At 47.0% G+C, this 7,456-nt stretch overlaps 1 pseudogene across 1 annotated transcript; it reads right to left on the bottom strand.

Annotated features, from left to right (window-relative positions):
• Positions 1 to 279: 279 nt before the first annotated feature.
• Positions 280 to 688, bottom strand: LOC105521403 (annotated as a pseudogene). Its single transcript, XR_001003268.1, has one exon. The product of XR_001003268.1 is annotated as a transmembrane protein 258 pseudogene (transcript).
• Positions 689 to 7,456: the final 6,768 nt, after the last annotated feature.

The following is a 7,456-nucleotide window of genomic DNA, read 5'->3' on the forward strand; positions in this document are numbered from 1 at the left end:
ACCTCCACTGCCTGGGTTCAAGTGATTCTCCCGCCTCAGCCTCCCAAGTAGCTGGGATTACAGGTGCCTGCCACCACACCTGGCTGATTTTTATATTTTTGGTAGAGACGGGGTTTTGCCATGTTGGCCGGGCTGGTCTGGAACTCTTGGCCTCAAGTGATTTGCCTGTCTCAGCCTCCCAAACTGCTGGGATTACAGGCGTGAGCCACTACACCCAGCCCACAGTCACTCTGGAGATTTATTTTCCACTTAACACTGTTACATATATGCACTTCTCTATTTCCATCCTTCTTTTTTTTTTCTTTTGCCATACATCTGCCTTTATTATGAGCAGCAGGTGGGACACTTCCAGCAACGGTAAAAAAAAAAGTAATTTACAAAAGCAGGGGTTCAGTGAAGCCATCTGGTTGTTACCCTTGGGCTCTCACACGTAGATGCCAACCCAGAGCAGCAGGAAGAGGACTCCAAAGCCAATGAAGAGTGGGGCCACCAAAGAGATGAGGAGCTCTTTTAGATATCACGAGTGTACTTGGTAGAGGTGACCTCGTAAATGAAGAACCAGGCGGTGAAGAACATGCCGATGGCCAAAAGCACCACGGTCAGATGGGAGAAGACAGCTGGGTTCACTGCGCTGCTGTATCTGCTCATGGCCTCGAGCTCCATTTTGCCCCACGCAGGCTAATCCACCACTCCCTTTTTTTTTTTTTTTTTTGACAGGGTCTTGCTCTGTGGCCCAGGCTGGAGTGCAGTGCAGTGGTGCACGATCTCAGTTCACTGCAGCCTCAAGCTCATGGGCTTAATTGATCCCTCCACCTCCTCTGCCTCCCGAGTAGCTAGGACTACAGGCACTTGCCACCATGCCTGGCTAATTTTTGTATTTTTTTGTTTTGTGGGTTTTTTCAAAGACAGGGTCTTGCCATGTTGCCCAAACTGGTCTGTAACTCCTGGGCTCAAGCAGTCCTCCTGCCTCAGTCTCCCAAAGTGCTGGGATTACAGGTGTGAGCCACTGCACACAGCCAATTTTTGTATTTTTTGTAAGAGATGGGGTTTTACCATGCTGTGCAGGCTGGTCTCAAACTCCTGCACTCAAGCAATTCACCAGCCTCGGCCTCCCAAAGTGCTGGGGTTACAGGGATGAGCCACCATACCTGGCCTACATCTCTGTTTCTTATAGTCCTTACATCCAACAGTCTTCAACACTAGTAAATAAGTAAAGGTTCGCAGTGTGAGCTTTGGAGTTAGATGGACCTTTGAACTTGAGTCCTGACGTCATCAAGTATAAACTAGTTAGGTGACTTAACTTCTCATGGCCTCAGTGAACTCATCTGAAAAAATGGTGAGAGCTGGGCACAGTGGCTCAGGCCTGTAATCCCAACACTTTGGGAGGCCAAGGCAGGTAGATCACCTGAGGCCAGGAGTTCGAGACCAGCCTGGCCAACATGATGAAATCCTGTCTCTACTAAAAATACAAAAATTAGCTGGGCATGGTGGCGCACACCTGTAGTCCCAGCTACTTGGGAAGTTGAGACAGGAGAATAACTTGAACCCAGGAGGCAGAGGTTGCAGTGAGCTGAGGCCGCACCACGGTGCTGCAGCCTTGGCGACAGAGCAAGACTCTGTCTCAAAAAGAAAAAAAGGAAGAATGGTGATAATAATACCTACCTCAAAAGACCCTTGAGTATATTAAACGAGCTTGTGCATGTAAAGACCTCTCTCTGTCTGCCAAGTGCCTGACATGTAGTTAGTGCTCACTAAATGTTAGTTATTCCACTTTCTAAATAGCATTTCAAGATTCTGTTGCATTAACTCCGTGCTCCCAAGCCCACTTAGCAGTTCTTCCCATTTCTAGTTTTTAGCTATAATATTACATGTCTTTATATAAATTGGTGGGTTTTAAAATTTTTCCCTGGTGTTTTTTGTTGTTGTTGTTGTTGTTGTTGTTGTTGTTGAGATGCAGTCTGGCTCTGTTGCCCAGGCTGGAGTGCAGTGGCATGATCTCGGCTCACTGCAACCTCCGCCTCCTGGGTTCAACTAATTCTCCTACCTCAGCCTCCCGAGTAGCTGGAATTACAGGTACCCGCCACCACACCTGGCTAATTTTTGTATTTTTAGTAGAGACGGGGTTTCACCATGTTGGCGAGGCTGGTCTCGAACTCCTGACCTCAAGCGATCCGCCCTCCTCAGCCTCCCAAAGTGCTGAGATTACAAACATAAGCCACTGCGCCCAGCCTTCCCTGATTTTTTTGATGTGGAAACTGAAGACTGGAGAAGTGAAATAACTTGTCAAACAAAGATCATACTGCTTTTAGTGTTAGAGCCAAGCCTAGGAACCAGAGCCCAGTACTCTGAGCCTTGGTCTCTTGTTATCACCCTGCCAGCCCCCAGACTCACTGGAGACTTGAAGGCAGGTCCTTCCTGGCTTCTATTCACCAGGCTGAATTATTCAGATCTCCCATTGTGTCCTCTGACATCTCCTCTCTCTTTCATCACCCTGGAGGTCCCTCATCAATTCAGCATAATTGGATCAGCATCTCTGCTTGTCCCTGGGGAGTGGGAGCAGACGATGACTAATGCTTTAGAGACCTGGACTCCACCCTCAGCGTCTCTGGATCTCTGTTGGTTGATGTGCAGTCAGATGGGGACGGGGATCCTGTCTGACTCAGGATCCCTCTCTCCTACCTGGAGCACTGTCTGATTTCATTGAATACACCCTCCTAGAACAGTAGAGCCTAAAGAGACCCTAGAAATTGGCTGGGTGCAGTGGCTCACGCCTGTAATTCCAGAACTTTGGAAGGCCAAGTCAGGCGGACCACTTGAGGTCAGGAGGTCAAGACCCACCTGCCCAACATGGCGAAACCCCGACTTTCTACTAAAAATACAAAAGTTAGGCAGGTGTGGTGGTGCACACCTGTAATCCCAAATACTCGGGAGGCTGAGGCAGGAGAATCACTTGAACTCGGGAGGCAGAGGTTACGGTGAGCGGAAATCTTGCCACTACACTCCAGCCTGGGCAACAGAGTGAGACTCCATCTAAAAAAAAAAAACAAAAACAAAAACAGAGAGAGCCCCTGTTATTTAAAAAATGAGGAAACTGAGGCTCAGCGATGCAGGTTGATCTGTGGCAGATGTGGGGCTGGGACCCAAACCTCCTGACTCCAGTGTGCTGTTGGGAAGAAGGCACTGGAGCCGGGCAGGTGAACCTGGGCACGGGAGTGAAACAACCCTCGATTTCCTGTTGTGTGAGATAGCTGTGCTCAGCTCAGGGAGGTGATAAGCATTAAATGAGATAACTATTGTAGAGCACAGAGTGCTGTGCTCAATAAACGATGGTTATTACTTACTAGAGCACAGTCATAAAGAGGCCAGCTGGGCTTTGGAGTCAGAAAAGCTATTCTATTCAAATCCTAGTTAAACACTTACTAGCTGTGATTTGGGACAACTTATCTAACAAGAGCTAATACTGATTGAATTTTACTTGCTCCCAGCATTAAGCTAAGTGCCTTAGAGATATTATTTCATGTAATTTTACTAACAGTTTTCTGACGTAGGTACTACCAGTATCCTGATTTTAGGATTGAAGCTACTGAGGCATGAGTCAATTTCACGTCAGCAGACTATTTTTTTTTTTTTTTGAGACAGAGTCATGCTCTGTTGCAGGCTGGAGTGCAATGGCACGGTCTCGGCTCACTGCAACCTCTACCTCCCAGGTTCAAGTGATTCTCCTGCCTCAGCTTCCCGAGTAGCTGGGACTATAGGGGCATGCCAAACCCGGCTAATTTCTGTATTTTTAGTAGAGATGAGGTTTTGCCATGTTGGCCAGGCTGATCTTGAACTCCTGACCTCGTGATCTGCCCACCTTGGCCTCCCAAAGTGCTGGGATTACAGGCGTGAGCCACCACTCACAGCCAGCAGCCTATTTTTCTCTGATTATCCTCTAGCTTCCATTCTTTTCTGCCATGCATACCTATCTTCTCCCAGTGCTTGAGGATTCGCTCCTGCTTTTGAGCTTTGGAATAGGCCATAGTGTCTCTCTCTCTTTTTGAAACAGGGTCTCACTCTGTCACCCAGGCTGCAGTGCAGTGGCAAGATCACAGCTCACTGCAGCCTCAACCTCTTGGGCTCACGCAATCCTCCCACCTCAGCCCCCTGAGTAGCTGGGACTACAGGGGTGTGCCACCACACCCAGCCAATTTTCTTTTTTTCTTTTTTCTTTGTAGAGACAGGATTTTGCCATGTTGCTCAGCCTGGTCTCAAACTCCTGGGCTCAAGTAATCCCGCCTCAGCCTCCCAAAGTGCTGGGATTACAGGCATATTTTTGCACAGCTCATTTTTTACTTATTCTCTTTTTTTTAGAGACAGGGTCTTGCTCTGTTGCCCAGGCTGGAGTGCAGTGGTGCAATCACAGTGTAGCAGAACGAGCCATAGACAAAACTCCTCAGACACCGAGTTAAAGAAGGAAGGGATTTATTCACCCGGGAACATCGGTAAGACTCCTGTCTCAAGAGCTGAGCTCTCTGAGTGAGCAATTCCTGTCCCTTTTAAGGGCTGACAACTCTAAGGGGGTCTGCATGTGATGGATTGAGCAAGCAGAGGGTATGTGACAGGGCTGCATGCACCGGTGGTCAGAGTGAAACAGAACAGACCAGGAAGTTTCACAATGTCTTTTCCATACAATGTCTGGAACCTATAGATAACATAACCAGTTAGGTCAGGGGTCGATCTTTAACTACCAGGATTAGGTCAGGCAGGCCCAGGTCTGGTTTCAGGTCTGGTTCCTTGGTTTCAGGTCTGGTTCCTAGGCGCCAAGCTACCTGCCTTTAGTTTCACTTCTCTTTTCTTTTCTGAGTATAAAGCAATATAAAACAATATGAGAGGGTCTGTCTCTCTTCTCTCATTTCCCCCCTTTGAGACTCTCACTTTTTATTAGTAGGAGTTCTCACTCTTATTTTCGCTACTTATGTCTTCCTGTGCAGTAGATCGATAATGATTCATATAGTACACTTGTGCTGATACATAACACGAAGTGACATTGAGAGACTGGGCTATATGCTCGGCTAATTGCAAAAACAAATTTCTTGTTTTTCCTGGAATTTCTGGTACTGGCACATTCAGTTCATCATAGAAGGTTTGAAATACTGGCTCAGGAGAGCGTTTACAAATTTTTCTCAAACCACGATATTTACTTGAAGATTGAGTCCAGCTCCATCAATTTTTAGGGTTATATGTTCTCTTTTTTCTAGCGAGGATTAAGGGGGTTGGTTATTACTAGTTCTAAGGGGTTACACTGACCACTGGTATAAGAAGGGCCTCTTTTCCTTTGCTGAAGGTGGACAGGATTTTTTCATTTTTTTTTATTCTAGTAACCTTAATGACACAAGACCAGTATCTACATTTATTTTCACACAGTCTTAATTCATGATAAATGTACTTATTTTTTGTCATATAGTCTCTTTTCTAATCACTGAAGCCTTGAACTTTTGGGCTCAGGTGATCCTCCCACCTCAGCCTCTTGAGTAGCTAAGACTATAGGCATGCACCACCACATCCAGGTTGTTTTTTTTTTGATAGAGATAGAGTCTCGCTATGTTGCCCAGGCTGGCCTGGAACTCCTGGCCTCAAGCAATCCTCCAGCCTCAGCCTCCACAAGTGCTGGGATTACAGGCATGAGCCTCCTGTCCTGCCTGCAGTCTCTTAAATGCCCTTTCACCCCTTCTCTCCACCAAGTCTGTTCTTCCCCTCTGTTCTAGCGTTGCTGCTGACTCTCCTCTAAGGAACCTTCCCCATACACCTGTGCAAGCTCCTCCAGTGTCCTCTCCCTCCTGCCTGCTGAAAGCAGCTGGATCTATTCCTCAGGTTTGTTAGTTTTACTTCTCTTGTGTGTATCACCTATCAGGCCTCATTGTGCACCCTGGTTCCCTCTTAACACAGAAGACTTCCTAAGGAACACGTTTCCCCGGCCAATTCATTTCAGTCAACATGGCTTACACATGCTAATTTGACTGAGTAGAGGATTCTAGGTGCAAATTCCTATTTTTTTCCCTCAGAATATTGAAGACCTCACTCCTTTGTCTTCTAGCATGCAGTTCTGTTGGTTAAAGATCTGATGCAGTCTGTGTCTCAGTTCTTTATTTCTGGAAACTTTGATGGCTGACCTTTATCCTTTTTTTGGGGGGGAGGGGGCAGAGTCTCGCTTGATCCCCCAGGCTGGAGTGCAGAGGTGCAATCTCGGTTCACTGCAACCTCCACCATCTGGGTTCAAGTGATTCTCCTGCTTCAGCCTCCTGAGTAGCTGGGATTACAGGCACCTGCCACCACACCCAGATGATTTTTGTATTTTTAGTAGAGATTGGGTTTCACCATGTTGGCCAGGCTGGTCTCAAACTCCTGACCTCAGGGGATCTGCCTACCTCACCCTACCAAAGTGCTGGGATTACAGGTGTGAGCCACCTAGCCCAGTCCCTTTATCCTTAAAGGTCAGATACTTCACCAGTACGGGTACCTAGACATACATCTCTTTTGCACTGGAAGACTTTTAGAAGTAGAAGATTTGGGCCAGGCGCGGTGGCTCACACCATAATCCCAGCACTTTGGGAGGCTGAGGTGGATCACGAGGTCAAGAGATCGAGACCATCCTGGCCAACATGGCGAAACCCCGACTCTACTAAAAATACAAAAATTAGCTGGCCATGGCTTGTGCCTGTAATCCCAGCTACTTGAGAGGCTGAGGTAGGAGAATCACTTGAACCTGGGAGGCGGAGGTTGCAGTGAACAGAGATTGTGCCATTGTATTCCAGCCTGGGCAATGAGAGCGAAACTTCATCTCAAAAAAAAAAAAAAAAAAAAGGAATGGCTCTGTTATAGAAGCCATTGTGGCTGTTTCTAGTGAGCTCTCTCATCATATGATAGCTCTGCACCGCTTTGGGACTCTGCAGAGGGCCCCCACTAGCAAGAAGGTCCTCATTGGATGCAGCCCCTAAACATTGGACTTCCCGACATGTATAAATTACCCAGTCTCACGTATTCAGTTATAGCAAAAGAAAACAGACTAACACAGGCCCAGTCTCTTGTGGAATTATGTAGACACCTGTTGGACCAGTCATGTGGACAGGAGAGATACCTGTGCCACAGATACCTGTGCCATGACCTACCTTTTACAGCCAAGGCAGGCAAGGTGCTGTGACTGTCTACCACAACCATGTGGCATGGCAGAAGCCCCCCAAGGGGCAGAATTCCAGGCAGACAGACTACCCATATCCTCATAAGGACTCTAGAGTATTTCTTCTGGGATGGAGTTGCCTTTTTCTTTACCTTCTGGGACCTCTTTTTTTCCTTTTTTTAAACTGGGATCTCTCACTTTGTTTAGAAAGCATTTCGAATACCTTTAGCAGATTAAAGAAGCCATTCAATTATGAATGCATTGACACAACACTATTCAGAAGGACATTTGCCCTAAAAC

Source organism: Colobus angolensis, unplaced genomic scaffold (genome assembly GCF_000951035.1).
Source record: "Colobus angolensis palliatus isolate OR3802 unplaced genomic scaffold, Cang.pa_1.0 Scaffold4, whole genome shotgun sequence".
NCBI classification, from domain to species: Eukaryota; Metazoa; Chordata; class Mammalia; order Primates; family Cercopithecidae; genus Colobus; species Colobus angolensis.